This window comes from Meriones unguiculatus, chromosome 20 (assembly GCF_030254825.1).
Source record: "Meriones unguiculatus strain TT.TT164.6M chromosome 20, Bangor_MerUng_6.1, whole genome shotgun sequence".
NCBI lineage: Eukaryota > Metazoa > Chordata > Mammalia > Rodentia > Muridae > Meriones > Meriones unguiculatus.
The window spans coordinates 22,725,477-22,750,402 of NC_083367.1; the positions used below are offsets into that span (position 1 = coordinate 22,725,477).

The window sequence follows — 24,926 nt, forward strand, 5'->3', positions numbered from 1 at the left end:
AGGAACAACTGACCCACTACTGTACAAAAGGTCCCTTCCTTCCTATAATGTAGACATCGACAGGGGAATACGTTCTTAGGAGACTTGTGACTTAATTTCTACTAGCTCCATGACCTAACCGCTCTTTTGATTTGCTTGTGTTTGTGACATGTGCCGTACTGCTCAAAGTAGAAAGGAGGGCAAGCACTGATTCATTTTTCATGGGCAAGAATAACTGATGCGTTTTTGGAATGTCATTGAGTCCTGTGTGTGGAAGTTCAGGATACGCTATGTTGCAGAGATAACGGTGAACACCGCGTTGCAGAAGGAACAGGTCCTGCGTTGCAGACATTAAGGTGGCCACTGCATTAAGGAAGGACAGGTCCTACGGTTGAACTCTAAGGAACTGTTGCACCCTGGTAGTTCTGCATCTAAAACAGTGAAAATCCTGGGAAATAATAAAACAGAACTATGGCTTCTGACTCCACAACACTCCGTGATGCTGTCATGGATGTCGTCTCTATGGATACTGCCCCTCCCCCTCCCCTGCTTCTAAACACCTGCACGATGATGTTGAGAACCCCGCAGTGAGGATTGCACTGCTTTTCCAGGACTGTTATAGCAATGCGCCAGCAAGATGCTTAACCAACAGGAACACATTGCCCCCAGTTCTTGAAACCAGAAGGACTTGGAATAAAGGCAGGCATAGCTTCCTCTGAGGGCCAAGGGGGGAGTCTGCTTCTGCATCCCATGCAACTTTGGGCACCTTGATGACATTTTGTAGTTTCCTTGGATGAGTCATCCTAACCTTTACTTTGTTCTCATGTGACATTCTCCTCACTCCATTTAATGAACACAAGTAGAAATCTGCCAACTGCTATCTATAATCCAAAAAGAGGACCCTCCCCAGGAAGCAACCTCCCTTGAATCTCTCTGTCTCTCTTTGTGTATCCATGTACATGTCCGTCTGTCTCTGTGCCTAAATTCTCATTTTCATGAAATGTTCAGTCATATTGAATTATACCCTATCTCATATCTTGATGTGACTGTCTTACATGGAAAATACTTCCAAATAAGGTCACATTCATTACCAGAGGTTAGGCCTTCAAAGTTTAGGAGGAAGTAGAAAACAGTTTGACCATGACATGAGCAACCGTCATTGCAGGAGGCATATATGTACAGTATGTCACACACTCACACAAACACACACACAGACACAGCAAAACAAGACCCTAGAAATAAGATCCCACAGACACCATTACTATAAAGATGTTACTCTATGTAGCAAAGGTGGTGGAAAGGCTTTGGCTGTGCTCTTTAACTTCTGCCTTCCAAATCTTGTGTGCTTGTGTCTGCTTGGTAGCAACCAGGCCTTAAAAGTGCTGTCAGGAGCATTTCTTTAAGCGTTTCTCTGCCATTCGATATTCCTCTATAGAGAATTCTCTGTTTAGCTCTGTTCCCCATTTTTTAAGTGGATTACTTGGTTTGTTGCTTTTCAGCTTCTTTAGTTCTTTATATATACTGGATATTAGCCCTCTGTCAGATAAAGGGTTGGTGAAGATCCTTTCCCAATCTGTAGGCATTCTTTTTGTTTTGACAACGGTGTCCTTTGCTTTACATAAACTTTTCAGTTTCATGAGGCCCCATTTATTGATTGTTGCTCTTAGAGCCTGTGCTGTTGGTTTTCTGTTCAGGAAGTTGTCTCCTAAATGCTCAGCCTCATTAGCCATTAGGGAAATGCAAATCAAAACGACCCTGAGATTTTACCTTACACTCATCAGAATTGCCAAGATCAAAAATTCAAGTGACAACACATGCTGGAGAGGTTGTGGAGAAAGGAGAACCCTCCTCCACTGCTGGTGGGAATGTAAACTTGTGCAACCACTCTGGAAATCAATCTGGCGCTTTCTCAGACAACTAGGAATAAAGCTTCCTCAAGATCCAGCCATACTACTCCTAGGCATATATCCAAAAGAGGCTCTGTGAAGCCTTACCAGGCCACAGAAGATGACAATGCAGCCCCTCCTGATGAGATTTGATAGACAAAGATCAGAAGGAAGGAGAGGGGGACCTCCCCTATCAGTGGACTTGGGGAGGGGCATGCATAAAGAAAGGGGAGGGGAGGTGGGATTAGGAGGGGAGTAGGGAGGGGTTTATGGGGGGGATACAAAGTGAATAAAGTGTAACTAATAAAAGTTAAAAAATTTGAAAAAAAATTAAAAGAAAAAGTGCTGTCAAGAAACCTGAGAAATGACATAAGATCTCCAGGTTTTCAGCCACCTTAAAATGTGCTGCTCGAGAGTAGGGATGGAGACGGCTGAGCAAAAATGGAGCTGAGCATGGCAGTCTATATTCTCTTCTCCTTAAGAAAGCAGAGATTTGTAGCAGATATTGTGAATATTAATGAGACAGTGAGTGCTTCAGTGGGTAAGTTGCAGAATCTTCAGTCGGTAGTAAGCTACTCTCAGACCCAGGGCATGATTTATTAAATGGTCTTCAACTACGACTGCTTGGTACTTGAAGTTAACTAGGTCTAGAAATTTAAGTACCTTTTTTCTTCTTACCAGAAACAGTGTACTAAGCCTAATGTCTTTGAAATGTGTCAGAGCCTAAGCTAAATAGAGTGTGTATGTACAAAGGAAAAGGAAAAGAACAAAAGCGAATCTCAATATGTGTGAGATTTGGCTGCTAATGGTATGAACTCAGTTGTTCTTGCAAATTAGAGGTTTTTTTTTTTTTTTTTTTTTTTTTTCTCTTCTCAGCCCAACATTTCTCTTGCCCAAATTGGAAATCTATCTTAAAATGAATCTCGAAATGTAACCACCCTATTCATTTCCTGTGCCATTTCCTGAATTCTAGTCCATTTCAGTTGAGTGAGTTTAATAACTTGGTATTCTCACTGTTTTTCATATTCTAGACTTCTTTCATGCTGTGGTTGGAGCTGTTATCACTAGAACCCAACATGCTGTCCAAACCTTCAAGTCCCTGCTCTGATTGTTGTCACCAGCAGCCACTACAGAAGAGCATGGTGGGCTTTTAAAGTTCATGATTCTTCTGTTCTCTTCTTTAACCTTGGCTGTGTTATAACTGCTTCATAGTTCCCCTGAACTCCTCTGAGTAGTTCAAGCCCTGATATGTTCAAACTGAACACCTATCCACTAATTTATTCTGGTGCTACAAACAAAACAAAAACCAGCACAAAGACCACAGTGAAACCTAGGTTTTATTTTACAGTAAAACTTGATAGCTTTCAAACTTAGAACCTGGGATTTTAGAAACCAGTTCATCTTGATTCTGTCTCCTTGTGGTCAAGAAGGATCAAGTCTAAAGTCCTACCTGTGGACAAAAATATTCTCATCTCCTGTAATAGCTCACTATTTCAAAGAAAGAAGAAGAAGGGGAAGGAGAAAAAAGAAAGGGAGGAGAAGGGAGAGGAGGAGGAGAAGGAGGAGGAAAACAAGGAGGAGGAGAGGAGAAGGAAAGAAGCAGTTGCCTAATGAGTAAAAATGAAACATTTAGAACATTTTCATTAAATCAGGCCACACAGGAATGAGTAGATTGAATCCCATTGCACCAGTGGTTGTCAACTAAAGTAAACCACCAGAAATAAATTATAAAATTATAATTTTAAATGTAATGTCAAAATATATGAAGCAAAAGTTGATGAAACTGTAATACAGAAGAGTCAAGTTTGTTATTATAGTGGAAGGCTTTGATAGTAGCTACTGTCTTATTAAACAATGAATCAAATATATGCAATATCTGAGTAACAAAATTTACAAACTTGCAGTAATGAACATTTATATAACAGAGTACTCAACCACTAGAGAACAGAAATTCTTTTTAAGCACACACACACACACACACACACACACACACTACTCACAGTGTTCTGGTTACCAAGCAAGTCTCAGAAAACTTTCAATGGTGGACATTCTACAATCCATGCAAATAAACTGAACATGTGTTATGTGCACATAGCAAGAACTACATATGGACAAAGTAAAGATATACAGTTGAGAAAGCAAGGGTACATCACAGACAGCTAAACCCAAACAGAACAGGTCTTAGTTCTTTCAGAGATGACTTATCAAACTGTGCCCTTAACAGCAGACTGTGGAAGAAAGGCCAGGACCATGGTGGTAAGGAGGGGAATATTTGGAGGGCGGCTTCACTTTTAAAACATGAAGCTGTATTGGGAAAATATGGTTGGTAGCCAACAGAGTTGTCAATTTTCAATATAACTGACCCCTCTCTCTCACCTTCCTTTGTGTGGTGCTCTGGTCTGCCAGGCAAGCTTTAGGGACATGATGTGAGATGTCTGCAAGGATTGCATGGTAAAGAATGAAAGAAATACTCTGCTAAAGAAGAAAGGAGACTGTTTATCTGGGAAAACCTACCTCCGTTGAAAGATAATAACTCTAAAGGGATTATAGTCTCTGCTCTTGGGGTTGAAGAGGGGCAGGGCTGTCCCTTCCCAACACTTTCTACTCTGACAGAAGGGCAAGCTGGCTGCTGTGTAGAGAGTGGGTGGTTACTATGGCTTGCGTTTGGGTCAAGGGTTGGAAGCTTGGTCTACACTATGACTGCTTTGCAAGAGAAAGCTTAGTATGAGGTCCTGATGCCATTGACGGAACTCATTTTGAAAGGCTTCCAGTTTGAAAGGTTTCCTGCCACTCTCAGAGAATTCCAGGGACTCCCCTCAAGTGGGCTGTTACTAAAAGGTAAGACTTTCTTGTTTGGAACATTGTCTTTATGTAACTTTTTATAACTAAAATATGAATTATACCTAGTTGCATACAGCACATAGCAATCTGATAGACAAACAGCTCTCTTCCTAAAACAGGCTTGTATTTTTGTCTTTTCTTGCAGTGCTTTGCTATGGCATATATTTAAGGGGTAAGTCTTTAGAGGGATCTTTGTTCTGATCTGCTACCAGCAAAACCTCCAAAAAACAAAAGCTAATGAGTTTCCCTATTTATTGAGACACTGTTTACTATTGTTATTTAGTGTCAACATCCAGATCAGTTCTATATGGCAAAGCATGTGATATGAACTGGAAACCCTGACTAAAATTCTAGTTCATTTTCTTTACATGGCTACTTACATAGATGAAAAGATTTTACAACTCTTAGGAAAATACTTCATCAGCTTGGAGCATGGTACCAATTATACCCTCCTAAAGTTACAGGTAGGAATTGTCACAATTTCCCTCAGAATTGAAACAGTTCCTTTTGCAGGGGTGCTCCTTAAGCATGAAGGTAAACAACTCAAGACAGCTTCAGGAAGTCCCTGAAACTGACCAAATTCACTAAGGCTTCCTTCCTTCCAGAGAAAACAAAACCACTTGGGACTCATTTTCTAACAAGCCAAGCTGTAAAGACTCTGAGACCAGACTGGATGCCTGGAAGGAGCAGAAACCTGCAGAAGCTCCCTGGAAGAGGTTTGGACCAGAGTCTTTTGGAAAGGACATTGTCCAGCCTGTTGAGGTACCTAAATGCCAAGCAGTGTGCCTCAGTTCCCAGCTTCTGTGAGCTGTCACCCAGGCTGGATTGGTGGACTTCGGTAATGCAACTGTCTCTGGGTCATTTCAGCTCCTGCAGTGACCCCTAACCCACATTCCTGTAGTAATCCCTAACCCATATTTCTGTAAGTGACCCCAATAAAACTCATTGTCTCACCACACTGGAGACTTCGGTGGTGTCTGTGCTCGGCCAGCGATAAACTCCCTACCTGGGGTGAGTAGACACACGCTCAGTGCCTCCCCAGGAAGTTTCGTCACACAAGGTTGCTAGGATGCATTTTAGGCCTTTACAGTGCTCAGGAGTTCAAGATCGCGCCCTTCCCAGAAACTCCCCCAGACCAAGACGCGTTGCAAAAGCAAGAGGTTTATTAACCATTGCACAATGAGGTCACCCCTGCTGGTCAGCAAAGAATGGCACCACCGGGAGACAAAGGCCTTTAGGTTTTTAAAAGAAAAATTGTGGGAAATTTGAAGTTGCAGTTTTGACTGCATGAGTTTTGACTGGATGAGGAAGCTATAAAGTAAGATAATTGGTTAGTCTTAGGTGCTCAAGCTTGGCCAGTCCTGCCAAGTGTGGATGCAGCTGCAATTTAAGGTGGGGGTGGTTAGCTCATCCTTGAAGATTAGGGGCTACAGACTTGGCTGGAGGTCAAAAGCTACACAGAAGAAGTCTAGGTTCGTTGCTAAGAAACGCTATCTCAAGGACAAGGGTCTGGTCCTTCTTTTGCTGAGTGAAGGTCATTGCTTGCTTGTCCTTTTTTTATATCTGTCCTCACAGATAGGATCACATTCCTTCACTCTCTGGAAAGGTACTAAGAGGCTTTAGCTTAACCTGGACCTAAAACTCAAAACTATAGGCTTTAGAAGACATATAGGTTACAAAGTTAGCCTAACCCTTTCAACAGACAGGGTTGTTTTTCCTAAGCCAGTTTCAGGAATAAAAGGAAAAAAGCATAAAAAGGGGAAAAGAGAGTTTGAAATGATTCTGGATCTGTGGTGACTCCCTGGAGGACAAGAGAGATATAAGAGAACGGCATGCAGAAATTGTTTGCAGGGAACCGAGGCTCATCCTTACGCAAACTAGAAAACCCGCCTGCTCTCCTTCCCTTGACTCTGCCCATGGGGCTCACATGTCATCACCCCTCATCGCCACATTTCCAGCCACCCTCCCAAGAGTGCCCACCTAGGGGCTCAGTTTCCCACCATATATGGGCGCAATCCCAGCACCTAGCCGACATGTCATCACCCCTCATCTAAGGTGTACAGAATTTCCTCATCCCAGCCCGAGGTACTGTACAATGGTTAATAAACCTCACAACTTCCACACCCCCATTCTTTGGGACTTATGAACCCACCCAGGTGCTATCCTGAAAAAACCTGCCTTTATCTGCTTTTAATCTGCTCTAATCTGGCCTATATCCCTGTCAGAGAGGGGCGGGGAGAGAAATTGTGGGAGAGATATGGACACACAACGTCTCTTCTATGTCTGTAAAAGTAGAAATTAGTAAAGTTGGCCTTTGGATCAAAGTGAAGACCCTTTCATAGACTTGAGAATGTTAGGCTTAAGCTTGACAATATTTCCACCGTTTTAGCCCATCATCTTGCCCTAACCAAAACATCTTGTTGTTCAAGCTTGGAAGCTCCCCATCAGGAGGATCTTGAGTCTACGGAAACCCCCATACTCCTATGACGATAGACTTAGCCAGTTAACTTAAAGGTTTACAGAACACTGCTTTGTCTAGGTAGCCTAATGTTGCAAATGCACCTTGTTTGAGGTTGTTCCCATATAAAACACAGGCTCTGAGAACCCCAGGGTTTGCAGTTTGGCTCCTGAGTCCTGGCTGTATCCCTGGGGATACGGTCTTGGGTGTGCAGTTCTGACTGAGTTGGTGCCTGAGTGGTTTGCATGGCTCTTCCTGAACCCCAACAAGGTTATTTGAATACAAAAACTTGTCCTTGAATAAATAGGGCAAATAAAAATTACGGTCATTATTTCTTCTATTACTTGGAACTCAGAGTCTCCTCGTTTGTGTTACAGTTTCTAGTTTGAAGATGCCCGCTTTCAAAGACAGAATGGAACTGCTCCCCTTTGTTCATCTTGTGTCCTCTGCCCAAACAGCTCTTGTTCTCGAAACGTTCTCCATGCTTGGGCATCTGATCAAGCACTCTGGCCTTAGCTTTTTCTTCTTTGGAAAACATCTTTGCTGTTTTCCTCACATCTTTCTGTTTCGCTCATTGGCCACTTTCTTTCTTTATTATGTGCTTGTGGTCTTAATGTTAACCTTGTGAAACAGCTTCTTGTGAGCTGTGAGCTTGGACACCATCCTGTAACACCTTCCTGTGTGCTGGGATTCTCAGGAGGTTTTGTTCCCTTACCTTTAAAACAGGTAAGAGAAAGCGTGACTCAGTTCTCCACACCGCACCAGAGCTCTGTGACTGCCTTCCTGAAACAGGCTTGCTTTTACATTTATCTGGTTTTGTTCCTTTTTATTTGTTTCTACTTGATCTCTGGTACAATAGCTCTTGGACTTGCTAGGCAAACTGCCTACCTTTCAGCTGTATCTCCTACCCTGATCTCTTGTTTTATTTTATTTTTTTAGGGTCTCACAACGTTGTTTAGGGTAGCTTTAATCTCACGCTGTAACCCACCCAAGCCTTGACCTTCTGACCCACCTGCCCCAGCTTCCCAAGTATGTGTTACAAGCCCGTGCAATTAAGTTTTTCTCCTTTGATATTCACCCTCTCCTTCTTTATCTGTCTGCCCTTCTGAAGGGGTAACCATGAAATTACTAAACAAAGCACAGGGGATGGAAGTGTGGGGGAAACTAGGACAACTTTGTTCTGGAGGAAAAAAATCTACACTTAAGTCAAATGAACCAATTTCTACTTAGTGCCTATTAGAGACAGATTCTGCCATCCTCCAAAAGGGACACACATGATGTATAACAGAACTTGCCCGCAAGGAATTTCTGATACTCTAAAGGATATTTTATATGTCCATTGCGTGACTAAGGATGCTTTTCCCGTAGAATAGCTGTCGATTTGGAGTGTCTACAGATGGTGACATGGATGGCACATCTCTTCTTATCTGGCATTGCCAATAAGGACTATTGTTTCCATATTTGTGGATGAGGAGGAGATGCGGGCTCAGAAAGCATAACCTGCTTACTCCATGCATACTTAACAAATGAGAAAATCAGAACTTGGGCCTACTTGGGCTTCAGTTCGAGCCTCCTATGAAAGTACAGATGTGAATGCTCTGGTGAACTACATGTCTCATTATACCTGCAAGATGGAGGCTCAGATGAATACTTTTTTTTTCTTCTAGAATTTACTTCATCCAAATACTTGAGGCTAGAAGCAAGGAACACTTAACTCTAGAAAAGCAGCCAACAGCTAGATGAAATTCTGCCAGGAACGAAATCCATCCTGGAAGTTTCCTATTCCATTCTGGGCCTTGCCATCTTTAAAACATACTGGTCAAACACTTGCTTTAAATTCACCTTTTAAGGCATTAAAGCATGGTAGAATAATTCAGAGTTTTAATATCTTGACATATATTGTCAAGATTGACATATATTGTCCATTTACTACATTTGTTTTTGGCAGACAGCACATGTGCCTCATTTTACACTGAATTGACTAGGACTATCTTTTCATGAGCTAGACACTCCTGACTGTTTTAGATACCAATTCTTTTGGAGCAATGGTCTCTTTTCCTGGGCCTTCTCCAAAAATATTCAAACACCAATGCCATTTGTGACTTGTTGAATGGGAACTGGGACCAGCAACTTAAGCATACCAATCCCAAATCTTGGCTTTGAGGTTGTGTTGTCCTGACTCATGTCCCATACGTGGAGAAGGGAGTGGAAAACACTGTTGCCTGGGGACTGCGTCCTGGGAGACCAGCAGTCAAAGGCAGTGTCAGCATGTGCAGGTGACTTGGGATAGGCCTGTGAGGTTTATTTATTTGCAATAAGTAGATCTATGCAGAGCACAGACAGTCTCTCATGGACAGAGGAAGCAGCAGGTTTTCAAGGGATCAACATTTGCTTGCTGCTTCTTCTAAACAGCTGTTATGCAAAGCTTCTACCATCACAGCAAACATGTGTTCACAGGCTCATATACAAGGTTGAGACAAGGCAGGGCCCTTCCACTGAAGATGGGAGACTGTGTGAGTGCTGATAAAACAAAACTCACTTTTATCATCGTTGGGCACTGCTGGTTTCTTTCTCTTTGTGATTCTTCCACAGACATCCTATTAGAATGTGACCGATTTGTCTATCTGAAACACACACACACACACACACACACACACACACACACACACTTTAGTATTGCCTACTTCTTTTCTGAGAGTTCCAAAGTTAAGTTTCCTCAGCTTTCCAAATGAAAGGTTTGGTGTAAGCGGCCCTCAGGATTAAGGAAATGAGTAAAGGGCCAGGCATTTTACTGCTGGAAGATATTTCTGGAGTGAACTTGCTTTACCTCTCAGTTCTGCATTAAATCTAAAATGGAATACAGTTTAATATAGCCGGGTAGAATGAACTGCCTTTGTTCAGGCACCGAAGCGCTTTCATTAATTAGGATTTGGTTTGGATCAAGGGAGTAAGGAGGTTTTATCAATGATTGTTCTTGACACTCTTAAACAGCTTTTATGTTCTTAAAATGTGCTTTATCCTGAATTTCAAAGAATAGAAAGAATTATGTGGAGCTAGTAAATCAGAAGGGATTATGATCTTCCTATAAATTGCAACATAGGGCATTTAAACAAATCTCTTTAGGCTCCAAAATTAACTTTTGATCTTCTTACTGGAAAAGTCGTAAAAGTAAGATATGTTTAATTTTTCCTATTTGTCCATGGTATGTCGGGGAAGCGGATTCTGAGAAAGTTTACAGTGTTGTATAATGCTGTAGAAAGAAGAGAGAGTGGCTGAGGCATTCACAACTTGTGTTCCTTCACTACTTTTCCTATACAGAATTCCGCATGGAGAGATACATTAGCTGAGATCATTGGTTTCCTGGTTCTAGTCTCCTGTGGTTTTAATTCGAGAAACATCAAACATGAAGTACCAAACTGTGTAAGCCAGCTGCAGCAGTGAAGATCTTGCTACCCATTGGAGGAGACAGATGTGGAAACACTAACACAAGATGGGTGGAGGAGACAGACGTGTAAATACTCCTTAGAAGGAGGCCGGAGGAGTCTGAGTGGGAGCAGGATGAGTGCCATGCTTCAGAATGCCATCATTTCCCGTGGCTAGGCGAGCTTGCAGGAAAGCTGGTATTGACCGGTGTTTCGGACACGTGTAAGAAACCATTTTCTGGATAATATCAACAAGGCAATTGAGGCAGAGGGCCTAGTCCAGGAAATGATGGGAAGGCAGATGCGGCACAGATGAGGAGACAGAGGAAGCTGATGTTCTTCTCTTACTAGGATGCCCTTTAAAACAAGGCATCTCTTGAAACCAGACTATTCTTCAATTTTCTTCCGTCAAGTGCACTCCATCTTCCCGGCAATGCTCGAGTAGCTGCCTTCTCAGATGTTCTTTTTAACACAACTCACCACGTATGATAGTCTAGGCCACTTAGAAACAGGTGGTCACTAGGACTTGGCAGTTAGAATTGGGAACAACTATAGAAGTCAGTTAATTCAACTTTGTGTTAGTTTCTTCTTGCTGGTAAAGTAAACTACCTAATGTCTTAAAACCACCAGGATACAGCGGTATAGTTGTGTAGTTCACGTGTCCAAGATCATTTCTCCAGGCTGAGATCAAGCTGCCCACAGGGCTGGCTCCTTCTGGAGGAGCTTATGGGAGACTCTGTCTTTCTCCACTTCTTGAGTATGTCTGCCCTGGCTTGTGCCCAGCTCCTCCCATCTTTGAGTCATAGCATGCCAGTCCGTGGCATGCTTACCACATTGCCTTCTCCTCCAACTCTGACTATATTTAGGTACCTTTCATAAAGACAGTTGTGATTGTGTTGATCCTGTCACTTAATCTAGAATAGTTTCGTGTGTCAATTGTCTTAACCTCAGTGCGTTTGTGAAGTTCTTTATGTTCATAGGTTTTAGGGTTAGAAAGTAGACATACTTTGGGGTGGCATTATTTAACATGTACAAACGTCCACATTTTTAAATAGAAGAGTTTCTGTGAGCTTGAACTAAGGCCATACACTCACTAGCTGTCATAGCTAGTGACAGAGTGGGGCCAATATACTCATTACTATTGCCTACCAGTTTTCTTCCAAATAACCGTGATGTCAGTCTTCATATTTCCTATGAAGAGCTTGTCCTCTTTAAAGGAAGCAAGAGGTGCTGTCAGCTGAGCCTGGGACCCAGCAGAAATATATCCACAGGGCAGTTAGGGGCAGAGATGCACTTCACTTCGAAAAGACCATCCTAAGAAATAAATCAATTTCTTTGTTACACCATAAAGGGCTAAAAAACAAAAACAAAACAAACAAACAAACACTTCCTTGAATGGTGAAGAAATTGGCCAGAAGGTTATCAGGAAAAACAAACACCAGGAAAGGACACAGAGAAAAGGAAATGTTATAGCTGAGGTGAAGTTAAAGAAGAAAAATCATTTTATCTGTTTTATAATGTCACAGTTGATATATATGTAGGCATACATGTGTGTGTTTTCAAATAAGTTATTCCTTCTATACCTCATTGTTTCAACACAATTGATCAATATACTATCTTTATTGATTCACCCCCTCTTAACTGAAGTCTACTCAGCACTGGAATGGAAGTTTTGGTTTCTTTGTAAACTCAGTTATGTTATGTAAATGTGTTTTTGTTTTAATCCCAAGTGTGGGATTTTAGTTGGGCTCTAGTTTGTCCACAGCTGTGAATTGTCTCGTGCAGGGCATGGCCCTTGAAAGCTGGTAACGGCCTGCCTCATGCAGCACAGAGAGGGGCTTCGAGGCTATAAATATGAGAGCCCCAAAAGAGAAAGTGGTGTGGCGGTGGTGCCCTGTGGTGAGGGGCAGTGTGGAGAGACCAGAGATGGATGTTGGGGCAGTTTGGAGCAGACCCATGAAGAAAGATACTTCGGGCGCAGCAGCTTGGAGGAGACTGCTGGCTGCATTTGCTGTTGACAGAGATTGGGATAGCCCTAAAAGAACTCATCGACCCCAAAGAGCCAGAAGTAAAGAGATCTGCACCCCCCTCCACTAACCTTCTCTCCATTACTTAAGGTTTGGGGGAGGTGGCAGAAAGAGGCTTTAAGGAACCACAAATAAAACAGAGTTTTAAAATGAGTGCTATACAACATTGCAGCATATCACGTAGCACAAACAGGTGCTTTATAATACCTTTAATTATTTTAAAGATAATGTATTAGGTATATAATGTTACTGTTATTTGCATTTTTCATTTTTAAAGATTCTGGGAAAATCGATCTAATTTTGTACTTTAACTGAAAGAAAGGCTTCAGGCTAATATAAAGATGACATTGTTTTTGAAACTAATAAGGAAAGTGATGATAACTAAGAAATAGCAAAGGCATATTGACAAATTTGGAAAGGCAATACAAGAGAATGAATAGAATGTTTGGAAGGAAAGGGAAGGCTTTACAAATTATTTTTAACTACAAATAGAATGGGGAAAGGAGAATATAAATTATCCCACATTATTATATAAGAAAGCATTTCTGATCAGTGATACTAAAATAGAAACAAAAATGCTTCATCATTACAGAAAATTAATCTATAAAAATTTTGGACAACATTAAATAGGGAGAAGCGAAATTGAGTTGAAAGAGTGTGGCCCATTACCAATATATTTGCTAAGAAATATAGAATTGTTTTTTTACTTCTGTAGACATAATTTTGTATAATTTCCCTAATTGCTTTGCATAGAGATAGCTTTTGTGTTACAATTTATAGAAAGGTCATACTCCCCCCCCTGAGATTCAGCGTTAAGCATGTTTTAAGAACATAAAAGCTGTTTAGGCACGTTAGTAACCATTTTAATACCTGTTAATAGACTTCATATACAACAGATGCTCAGTAAAATTATGACAGGTACCGTTAATATTAAGACTGAACATGTTTTCTTTTGTCCATGTCAACAATCTTCAAATTTTAATTTATTTTTCTCTATATAATTGCTGTTCAAAATGTGTCATCTTTATTGACTCATCCTCCTCTCTGTTAACTTCCAATCTGTAGAGTACCAACAGTTCCTATCTTGTCTGTGTCATGTGATGGGAAATAAATATGAGAAAGTAAATAAGAAGGACTTATGACCTTCCTGTAAATTGCAGCATAGGAGTTGAAGTAAATCTCCGTACATTTCTTTTGGTTCCACCTAACATCTGTGATTGTCTTGCTCCTCACCACAGGCAGGATTTAAAATAAGGCTTGTTTCCAAGCAGTATTGAGTGGGGGAACATTAAGTAGGTAGGTCCCAAGAAGATGTGGGTACTGTGATGACCACACACAGACTCAAAATTCTGTGCATTGAACACCAGGAGCCTTTACTCTATTTTTATCTTCCAGGTATTTACTTCTCAAACAAAAAGAGATTCCATTGTGAAAAACAATGAATTCTATCTAAGAAGAAATTTCCATATCTTGCTATATAGGAATTTCACCCAAAGCAACTGGCTCCAGTCCTGATTATTGTGTAGTGAGTGTCATCTGTAGTTAATCATGGTTGCATAAGCTCTTTAGGTTTTTGCAGTTAAACAGTAATTGAAAGCAGACACTTGCCAGACATCCCAAGAAAGTTTCCAATGTGAAAGAAACAATTAGACAAAACAAAGGAAACAAGCCCAACCCTTGTAAATTTGTATCATTTAGGAAATAACTCCAATTTTCTTCTGCTTTCCATTCACTCATTGAAATTATCTAAACTTTCTAACTGCTAGTCCTGTCCAGTTCTTGCAAATAAGATTTTATATAATTTTTAATGGGCAAGTTCTAGTCTTGTATCTTTTTTGGGAAGTCTCTCTCTCTCTCTTGTTTTATGCCCAAGACTGTAGTACAATAACCCACCTCTTCTACGCTAACTCATGTCTCCCTGACTGTCTGTCTGTCCCAGGTAGGCTTCCATAGCCATGAAGAAGTACCTAGTACTGCCTTCTTCCACTGGCATGTTGAGTGAAATCTCTGGGAATATCTATATTCCCAGTATTCCCTTAAAATATTTTAGATGAATTTTTTAAATTAAAACAAATCTCAGTTGTTAAATGAAGCCTGACATATGAAAACTCACTCTTTTTTTTTATCAGTTACATTTTATTAACTCTGAATCCCAGCCATGTCCCGATCCCTCATTCCCTCCCAGTCCCTCCCTTCCTCCCTCCCTCATCTCCACCGTGCCCCTTTCCAAGTCCACTGATAGGGAAAACTCACTCTTCAAACATAGCTTCAAGTATAAGTTTTTGAATTTTTTATAGGTTTTAAATGAGATAAAGGAGATAAAAAAGCATGATTTACTCTTTCTCACTTATCCTTCAGAAGTAAGCATTCTAATTTGTGAGCCATTAGGAGCCCCAGTCACAAGAGAAATGTCATCAAGGTCTAAATTGCAATAGGAAGAAATTTTCAGTCTACTTGAAGTCTTCATTGTTCTCCGTCTGAAAGTTGTATGTAAGTGTCCCTATATTTCCATAAAACTGAATTCATATAAAACACATGCTTATGAATCAGAATACTGGTTTTCAATGTTTAATTTTAGTTCCCCATTTGACTGATTGGATGATGGCTGTATTTGCCAATGTGGGCTGATGCCAACGATGACAATGGGCCAATTGTCATTTGGGGGTGGTCATACTAACAGTGATTAAAAATAAATGAAGGCTTTCTGAGATGGCAGAAATGGGGAAAGTAAGGACAGCAACAGAAAGAGCATATTCAGAGGATAGAGAGGAAATATCAGGATTCAAGAACAGTGATTGATTCTTTTCTTCCTGGTTCATAAGTGTCATGTTAGAGTACTCATGCCATTTTGTGATATCTGCCTCCCTCAAATGTGTTGTAACATCAGAATATTATGCCTCTGGCACAAAAGAAAAAGAAAAGGTGGGGGGGAGGTGACAGGATAGCTCAAAATCATGGAGAAACAAAAAGGTGAGGAACACAAAAATGACTGGAGTCCAGAATGCCAGCCCTCATTTCCCAGGTGGAAAAGCTGAGGCTGAAACCGTAAATGAAGACAGCCAGGCCTTGTGAGAACTATTCCAGCTATACGAAAATCCCACAGTTCTCACAAGGCTTAAAAGTCTAGCCAAAGAATTAGGTCCCCCAATGGCACCCCCAGAGCAGGAAGCCACAGCTGCAGAAGAAACTCATATTGTTGTTCATTGTACCTCAGTATGCCACAGTCACACAGTACCCACGGGGAGGGCCCGTGGCTTGACTAAGCTATCTGGGGTCCTGACAGCAAAGAACAATCCCAATTCAGGGGACCCCCCTATCACAGATACAACAGTCTGACTGGCTATCGTAGTTGGGAAAGGTCAGACATTGACACCCCAAGGCGTTAAGTAGCCAAGAATTCGAGCTATGGAGCAGGTACCTGGTGGTGGTGGCCCTTACTTTATGGTCAGAAATGGGGCCCATCCCCTGTGGATTACTGTGCAGACTGAGACCTCTGAATTGGTAGCTGTCAGATTGCTTGGCCTCCAGAGGCACCTCACTGCTACAGATAGTTTGTTGCTGTATGGAACTTGGAGGTATGGGTCCAGGACTAAGGGTTGGCTAGATCTCTCAAGCTTCCTCTCTTAATGTGAGGGCTTGCTGCTAATGGGAGCTAGATTACTGACAGCAGGAAGCAAAATGGTAGATTCTCTTGGTTGTCGCTTTCCGTAATGAGGCTTACTGCTCAGTTTTCTCCCCTGACTCTCTTATACCCAAAGGGCTCTCTTCAGAGCTTCAACAGACTCTGCCACTGCTATCCAGCACAGCTCTGCTAGACCTCGAAAATTCTAACACCAGAGGAGTCAAACAAACAAGCAAACAAACAAACAAAACAAAGAACAAAAAAGCAAACCACCACCAATGACGACAATGAAACTCCTGTTTTCTTTTTACTCTATTTTTTGTATTGGTTTGATCATTTAATATTTTGTATTAACTTTTTTATTCCTTTGTATTTTATCAAGCTGTATTGAGGAATTTGTCTTCTTTTATAATCAGATATTTTAAATCTTGCTTTCCCTTACATTCTTTCCCTTTTCTTCTCCTGAACCTCATTTCTTTCCTTTTTTTTTTTTTTTTTTTTTTTTTCCAGACAGGGTTTCTCTGTGTAGCTTTGGCTGTCCTGGAACTCACTCTGTAGACCAGGCCAGCCTTGAAAGCACTGAGTGCTGGGATCAAAGGTGTGTGCCACCACTCCCTGGCCTTAACTTCATTTTTTATTCCCCTCCTCCAGCTCCATCTTTTTATTACTATTACTTTAAACCTAACTATTTAAATTCATAAATCAGTCTATATTATTTTTAACATCTTCTTTTCTGTGGTTACTTGTGGCCTAACACTTGTCTCTAATTGAGTATCATTTATTATATTAATTAAATTAATTAAACTTAAATTTTATTGTATTTTTATTTGTTTGGCTGTTGCTGTTATAGAAGCTGTTCTTTCTATGTGGTAAATAGTATGCATTGAGCTCTCAAGAGAGAGCTGCTTACTAGGAAGACTCTTAACCATTGTTAACAAATGAAAAAGAGTGAAGATCTACATGACAGACAAGGGAGGTATTATGACAGACACCCACGGGATCCAGAAGATCATTAAGGAATAGTTTCCACCAATATTAAACAAAGGAGTCTTGAAAACATACATACCAATAATCTTGAAAAGAATTGGAACACACATGACCTTACAAAATTGAACAAAGAGGACATAGAAAACTTAAACAAATCTTTAATGAACAATGACACTGAAGTAATAATGACCTCTTAACAATGGGGAACTCAGCTTCAACTTCACGGAACATCATCCAGACTCTGAAAACTGCTCCATAAAACAGAAACAGAAGGAGCACTTACACGCACATCCCACCAACCCAATATTACCCAAAACCAAATAAAGGCACAGCAAAACAAAAAAGAAAATGATAGTCTAACTTCTTAAATTAATATAGAGAAAAATCTTCAAGAAAATATTTGCAAGCCAAATTCAATACCATATCTTAAGACCTTCTTATGACATGATCTAGTTTTTATTCCAGGGGCACAAGGACACCAAGTAAGTGTAATAAAGCGTACATATAAATCAAGGGGAAAATCATATAATCATCTCAAGAGACACAAGGAAAGCACTTGACAACATTAAATACCCTCTCATAATAAAAACCCTGGGGGGAGGGGGGAGAACAGAAACATTTCCTCAAAAGTTAGGAATAAAACTGTAAGACCTGAGGTCTCACAGCTCAGGAGTTCAATCGTGCCCTTCCCAGAAACTCCCCCAGACCAAGACTCGTTGCAAAAGCAAGAGGTTTATTAACCATTGTTCAACGGGGTCACCCCTGCCGGTCAGCAAAGAGTGGCACCGGGAGATAAAGACCTTTAGGTTTTTAAAAGAAAAATTGTGGGAAATTTGAAGTTGCAGTTTTGGCAACTTAGGATTGGATGAGGAAGCTATAAAGTAAGATAATTGGTTAGTCTTAGGTGCTCAAGCTTGGCCAGTCCTGCCAAGTGTGGATACAGCTGCAATTTAAGGTGGGGGTGGGGTGGTTAGCTCATCCTTAGGGGCTACAGACTTTTGGCTGGAGGTCAAAAGCTACTCAGAAGAAGTCTAGGTGGTTGCTAAGAAACGCTATCTCAAGGACAAGGGTCTGGTCCTTCTTTTGCTGAGTGAAGGTCATTGTTTGCTTGCCCTTTTTTTTTTTATATCTGTCCTCACAGATAGGGTCACATTCCTTCACTCTCTGGAAAGGTACTAAGAGGCTTTAGCTTAACATGGACCTAAAACTCAAAACTATAGGCTTTAGAAGACATATAGGTTACAAAGTTAGCCTAACCCTTTCAAAACCTTTCCACTCTCATTCATTCTTGAAAGCTTAGCCAGAGCAATAAAGCAAGAGAAACAAGCAGAAAGAAAGAACTAATGCTATCCCTATTTGTAGGTGACACAGTCTTTTTTATGAATAATTCATTTGTTTTTATTTTATGTATGTATGTGTTTTGCCTACATGTATATCTGTGGATGTCACATCTTGGAGTTACAGACAGCTGTGAGCTGCCATGTGGGTGCTGGGAATTGAACCCAGATCCTCTGGAGAGTAGCCAGTGCTCTTCACCTCTGAGCCATCTCTCCAGACCCAGACACAGTTATGCTAAACACACTACCCAAAGACTCTTAGTTCGAATAAACACTTTCAGCAAACAGCAGGACATGAAATAAACATGTAAAGCCAGCAGCTTTCCTACATAACTTCTTGTGGAAAAAAATCAGTAAAGAGATTCCATTCACCACACACACACACACACACAAACACACACACTCTTATACATACATGCATAAACACTCACACACACATAAACACACACTGTCACATACACATATGTAATCTCTTTCTCTCTGTCACACACACACACACACACACACGCAATAAAATACCTAGGATAAATGAGGATATGAAAGGCAACTTCAAAATGGTAAAGAAAGAAATAGAAGAAGACCCTAGAAAGTAGAGCAGCTCATGTGAAAATGATTATATTACAATCTGCAGATTCGTGCAATCCCCATTAAAATCCAGTGTGATCCGGATTTTCAGAAATAGAAAAAATACTAAAATTCATATGGAAGCACAAAGGACAGTGAATAGCCCAAGTAATACTTGTGGTATTACAATGCACAGTTTAAAATTATGCTGCAGAGCTGCAGGAATGAAAGAACAGGCATTGTGGTGCTGGCACAAGGTACAAAGAAACCCCGGAACAGAACAGACCACAGCTTCAACGGTGGGTTCATGCGGGGTCACATAGCTGAATGTGGATGTGGCAGGGGAGAAAAAAGCTTGAAAACAGTGCAAGGTTTATGAACACTCAAAAAAATTCAATTCAAAACCGAATCGGTAATGGATACGAGGCATTTCTGGAAGTGCTTGTCCATTCTGAATCACGTGACTTCACTTTAGCTGTGGTTCTCAATCCGTAAAAGGTGCAGTTGGAACGCCAACAGAGTTTTACTCCGCCATAAAGAAGAAGAAAATTATTCCGTTTGTAGGAAGATGGTTGGAATTGGCGATCATCATCTCAAGACAAAAAAAAAAAAGCCAAAACGGAAAGACACGTAGCACATTTGCTGTCAAATACAGAATCTGGGTTAAAAATGAAAACAAAAAGACATGGAAGTTTAGGGAGAACCGTTTGGGAAGAGTAAAGGAACCGCGGTGCTGGGAGACCGCGGTGGTTTGAGGAAGAGTGTCCCCCATAGGCTCATATATTTGAATGCTTGGGCAGAGGAGGTGTGGCCTTGTTGGAAGAAGTATGTTATTGGGGTGGGCTTTGGGGTTTCAAAAGCCCAACTCAGCTCCATTGTCTTTTCCTGCCTTCGCCTACACATCACCCATCGCAGGTAGAATTCTCAGCTACTCCTGCACCATGTCTGCCTTCACGCTGCCATGCTCCCTAACATGAAGACCATGGTCTAAACCTCTGAAGCTGTAAGCAAGCTCTAACTAAATGCTTTCTTTTATTAGCATTTCCACGGTTATGGTGTCTCTTCACAGCAATAGGATGCTAAGACAGGGACAAAAAATAGGAATGGAGGGATATGTTCAAAGTACATCACAACATACACATGGATGAAAACGCCAATAAAACCCATTGTTCTATACAGTTAACTAAAATGACACCTAAAACGAGAAAAAATAAAAGCAACTGAATTGGTGTCAAAATACTACTCAGTAGTATCAGGCAACTAATTATCATTTTAAAGATTCTTGCACGCCTGGTGTGATTGGCTTACACCATTAATCTCCACTTAGGTGGCTGAGGCAGGATTGCTAGCTTAGCCTACGGAGTGAAACCTTGCTTGGAAGTAATAAATCTTCCCAAATGCAATTTCCATAACAGATATCTATAGTAAATATATGTACAGCATTCTAGAAGAATGCAGGAATTTAAGTGTTTCCTGTATGTATGGAAATATCGCACTTAGTCCCATTCACTTACACAATCAATGAGAGTAAAACAGAAATAGAAAACACTTCATACTCTCCACATTAATGAACAGTATCCCAGAGGTTCTAGCCACTGTAGTTAAATGCAGTTGTTTTTTTTTTTTTTTTTTTTTTTAAGTGGATGGTTTCTGGTATTTACAATATATGAAATATTGCTTGTGGAAAGCATGATTATGCAAACCGGCCATTTCAGACGATCATCAGTCAGAATGAACGCGGCGATCCAGCCATGCTTAACCAGGATTACGGTTCGGACTGGACCTGAATGAAGCCGAGACCACTGGGCTCTGTCACATCTCCCATCGCCCTTCCCCGGACTGAAGCCTGCGTAGCGCAAAGACAGCTGCTGCTCCGGGGTTTCCAGCGCGCTAAGGCAGGGGTGGGACGGCACTTCCGGCGGCAGCAGCGACACCGGATGTCAGTTGAAGTGAGGAAGTGTGGGCCGAGTTCGGTCGGCAGGTGGCCTCCGCCTGGTGTGCGGTCTTGAGCACCTCCCAGGTGGATGGTCCGTGCGCAGACCCTTCGGTGATGGCCACTGCGTCGCCCCCGGGGTCTAGTGGCTTGGACGTGCAGTGCCTCATCTTTGCTTGTGTTTTCCAGGTGGAGACCCTGACAAGCTTTTAGGCCGCGACGTCCGCCATGGCAGAGGCACCGGTGACCCCAGCCCAGAGCTGTGTGAGCCTGGAGGATGTGTGCCTGCATTTCTCGGCGGAGGAGTGGGGCCTCCTGGACGACAGCCAGAGGGTCCTCTACTACAACGTGATGCTGGAGAACTTCTTTCTGGTGCTATCTCTGGGGCTCCCGATTTCCAAGTCCTTCCCAGGTACCCCGGTGACAGACACCAGGAGGGATTCCTGGTCAACAAAAGCTCACTCCAAGGGCTTGATGGCGGAGCCCTGAGCTCGCTCCGGTCGTGGGGGTGGAGGATGGAGACGGGCCTCGTGAGCGGGGCATCTCTGCCAGACAGATCCTCGTACCCTACAAGCTCACCTCTGCAACCTTGTTAGCGATAGGATACATTCTGTAACCACACAGGAGAACCCGGTGGGCAGTGGCCGTGTAAAATGTCTGATATGTAGGAGACACTTGTTAAGTTTGCAGTACAATCCTTTATAGAAGGGGGAAGTCCTTTGTGGAAGGGGGAAGGAGCAGCCTTCTTTCTTGGAAAACTGTAGTTCCGCGTGTCAGAATTCTGGAAGGACCCCTCCCTGACCTTGTCCTCTCTAAGGAAGCCACCCCAAAGTACTAAGTGCGAGGGACCTTTTACACTGGACAAATGTGGAATAACTTTAAGTCACAAAAATAAATTTGTTCACCACGAGCAATTTCACAACAAAGTAAAAGCCTGTGTGTGTGATACAAGAAATTATTTTGCCACACCTCACCCCAAAGTGGCCAGGGAAGTGAGATTTATGCTGCTCCTGATTTCCTGGGAGGAACTGAGTGATGGAAACTCCTCATTCTCTCCTTATAAGGCCTTAGTGTGTATGACACAACTTCTGAAAGAGATCTTTGAGCTGAGATCTACTGCAAGTTTCCAAAGGTTTTCCATCTCTGTGGTCTCAGTGCTTTGTGTGTGATTGAGGGGTGGATTTCTTTAGTCTCTAAACCATCTGGCCTTTGAACTTCTGGCCTTCACTGACCTGGTTGAGGCATTTGTTTCCTACCTAAAATTTATAGTGTTTTTCAGGATGGGACACTTTTTGTGGGGACCACCAAACTTTATATGTCTTAGAACAGTGAGGTGTCAAACAATAGCGCAACATCTAATATTGCCTTATTGACTTGAACCTAAACCACCTTAGGGAAGATCTTGGGATCTGGCTGCTGGCTGACAGGCTCTCCATAAGTCTCTCACCTTGGTGAAGGGATAGTTAGTATGACCACATCTAATGCTTTAGTTCCTTTGGGGGTGGGTGGGGAAGGGTTCAAGACAGGGTTTCTCTGTGCAATAGCCCTGGCTGTCCTGGAATTCTCGCTGTGGACCAGGCTGGCCTTGAACTCACAGAGATCTGACTGCCTCTGCCTCCTAGGCGCTGGGATTAAAGGTGTGCGCCACCTTTATTATTCACCATCCCCTATCTTAGTGTTCTGTTGCTGTGAAGAGATGCCATGACCAGGTAACTCCGATAAAGGGAAGGGTTTAACGGAGACTTGCTTACATCCGAAGGTTTAGTCCTCCATCATCATGGCGAGAAGCATGGCGGGAAACATGGTGGCGTGAAAGGCAGTGGACCAATAGCTGGGAGTTACATCCTGATTGCCAGCCCAAAAGAGGGAAACACTGGGCCTGCCGTGCCCAGTGCCCAGTGCCCAGTGACACACTTCCTCCAACAAGGCCACAGCTCCTAATCCTTTCAAACAGTGCCTCTTTCTGATGACCAAGCACTCAATCTATAGCCGGTGGGGCCACTCTTTTTTAAACCACACAAACACTTAACATGCATACACATAAGATCCTGCCTGCGGTTCAGCTAATAAACATCTCACTCCCAGTATACCCTTTTCTGTCTCTCCCTCTTATTCCTATGTGACCCCCAATCTACACTTAAGCTGCTTTCTTTTAAGTGACTGTACATTGAGCTTGCATTTGCTGAATTTTCTATAAATGTTATAGTATATGTTTTTGTTGACTTTGTTTTGTAAGCATGACTGAATTAACTTTCAGCATTGTTGAAAATAACAGTAAATGATTCCTTTACATTTCCAAGTCATATTTCACTGTATTGATACACTACAGAGTTTTACTATAGGCATTGATTAAGAAAGTCTGGGATGGATGGTCATGGTGGAACTCTAGAGCCTAGGGCACAGAGTGCGGTTTATTGCTGCAGTCTGGGAAGGAGATAGACAAATAGTTGCAAACCTCATATTCATTCTGTCCCTGAAACGTCCTTCCTTGTGAATTCTGCTTTTCTGCCATGGTTCCTACTTGCTCCTCCACCTGTGCACGGTATATAGAAAAGGAGGTTCCATCAGCCCAGAGGATGACTCCACTTTCCAATGGGTCCATAACCCATTTCTAACTGGTGGGATTTAATGGCAGCTTTTTAGGGATGCTTTAGGAAATATACTCTCCAATGAGAATTGAAAACGAGGAACTTCAAGAGAGGTGGTCTTTTTCTCTGCTGTAAGTTGGTCGACTCTAGGTGCCACTGGACATCTTTGTGCCACTATTTTGACACTATAAGAGGAGCTGCTCTGTGGGCAAAGCTGCCATCCAGGAGCCCGATTGCATAGTTGTAATTGAGCTTCTGGTTTAATACAACCTGGAAATGCTTCCTTTCACACTTGTTATATGACAACATGAGGTGGCACTTCCTAATATAGGAGATTGGAAATAACTCATATCAAAGCAAGAAGCAATTAGATTTTGAATTATACCTAAAATAGAAGGAAAGTAGTGATCAGATATGTGAGACCCAGACCCAGATTTACTGAGGTGTAATTGGTGATATTAGACAGTTAGCTGAATACTTGTGGGAAGGGAAAAAAATCTGAGGTTCTAGGATTCCTTAGTTTCTTGAGAAAAAGAGGTAGAAAACATAGAAAATAGGGTGCAAAAGATGAGACCATTTGGGGAAGAAGTTGATTAGTTAGAACATGAATAGTTAGCCAGAAACATCCATTTTTTTGAGTGTGATAGGATGTCTGCAGAATTCAGGGTTGGTATGCTTTAAGGAATGACCCTTACTCATCTTAATCAATTCACAGAAGCAGAGAGCAGAGTGTTGTGAGAAGAAGGAAATGGGAAGCTGCTTCTTAGGGACAGGGGATGTGGTGGTATGAATGAGAGTGTTCCCAGGAGGCCTCTCTCCAGTTGGTGAACAATTTGGAAAGAATTAGGAGTTGTGGCCTTCGAGGAGGTGTGCCACTGGGAGTGGCTTTGAGATTGCAAAAGCCCATGTCAGGTTTTTTTTTTCTCTCTCTCTCTCTCTTTGCTTTGTGTGTGTCTGTCTGTCTGTCTCCCCCCTCTTTCTCTCTATCTAATCTGTCTTTATCTTTACCTCTATCTCTGCCTGCTGCCTACAGATCTAGATAAAAAGCTCTCAGCTGCTTCTCCAGCACCATGCCTGCGCATGTGCCATGATGATAATGGACTAGCCCTCTGAAACTGTAAGCAAGTCCCCAATTAAGTGCTTTCTTTTATAAGGAAAAGAGAAGAATAAAAATGAATCCTGGGACTGGAGGGCCATGTCAGTGGTAAGAGTGATTTACGCAAAAGCGTGAGAAGCTGAGCCTAAATCCCTAGCCACTGTGTAAAAAGGTAGGTTCAGCCAC

At 41.9% G+C, this 24,926-nt stretch overlaps 1 non-coding gene across 1 annotated transcript; it reads left to right on the top strand.

Annotated features, from left to right (window-relative positions):
• Positions 1-15,411: 15,411 nt before the first annotated feature.
• Positions 15,412-15,518, top strand: LOC132649619 (small nucleolar RNA U13). The gene has a single exon (XR_009588106.1). It is a non-coding gene; the product is annotated as a small nucleolar RNA U13 (small nucleolar RNA).
• The last annotated feature ends 9,408 nt before the right edge of the window (positions 15,519-24,926 follow it).